Here is an 897-nt window from a genome sequence, read left to right on the forward strand (position 1 = left end):
GCGCGTTTACTTTCAGTTCCAAATGTGCTTTATATTTCTTAGCGCAAGCGAGGCCCGGTGCAAAAATGTCGGCAAATTCTTCACATAGACGAGAAACACTGTCTGAAGGCACAGTCTGGTTCACTGATAGGACCTGATTTACTATACACCAGTTAAACAACTTAAATAAATCGAAATCAAACAAGTTCACTGCAGAAGAAGAATGATGGACGTAAAATGACACAGGTTTTCGCAGAAGAGCTTCTGTAAAGTTTGGAAGGTAGGAGACGGATACTGCCAGAAGTAAAGCTGTGAGTACCGGACGTGAGTCGTGCTTCGGTAGCTCAGTTGGTAGAGCACTTGCCCGCGAAAGGCAAAGGTCCCGAGTTTGAGTCTCGGTCGGGCACACAGTTTTAATCTGCCAGGAAGTTTCATATCAGCGCACACTCCGCTGCAGAGTGAAAATCTCATTCTGGAAGCATCCCTCAGGCTGTGGCTAAGCCATGTCTCTGCAGTATCCTTTCTTTCAGGAGTTTCTGCAAGGTTCGCAGAAGAGCTTCTGTAAAGTTTGGAAGGTAGGAGACGGATACTGGCAGAAGTAAAGCTGTGAGTACCGGACGTGAGTCGTGCTTCGGTAGCTCAGTTGGTAGAGCACTTGCCCGCGAAAGGCAAAGGTCCCGAGTTCGAGTCTCGGTCGGGCATACAGTTTTAATCTGACAGGAAGTTTCATATCAGCGCACACTCCGCTGCAGAGTGAAAATCTCATTCTGGACACAAGTTTTGTTTGCCCTTTGTATGTTGCAAGAAGGCTGCACTGTCCTAAACACAGGGATCTCTTGACCTGAATAGCTAGTTAACTTAACATTTGCGGCACGCAACGTAGGTGTGCCCAGCAGTTTGTAAGTATTTTGATTGATC

At 46.8% G+C, this 897-nt stretch overlaps 1 non-coding gene across 1 annotated transcript; it reads left to right on the plus strand.

Annotated features, from left to right (window-relative positions):
- Nucleotides 1–606: 606 nt before the first annotated feature.
- Nucleotides 607–681, plus strand: Trnas-cga (transfer RNA serine (anticodon CGA)). The gene has a single exon. It is a non-coding gene; the product is annotated as a tRNA-Ser (tRNA).
- The last annotated feature ends 216 nt before the right edge of the window (nucleotides 682–897 follow it).

The sequence above is a fragment of the Schistocerca gregaria genome, chromosome 2 (genome assembly GCF_023897955.1).
Source record: "Schistocerca gregaria isolate iqSchGreg1 chromosome 2, iqSchGreg1.2, whole genome shotgun sequence".
NCBI lineage: Eukaryota > Metazoa > Arthropoda > Insecta > Orthoptera > Acrididae > Schistocerca > Schistocerca gregaria.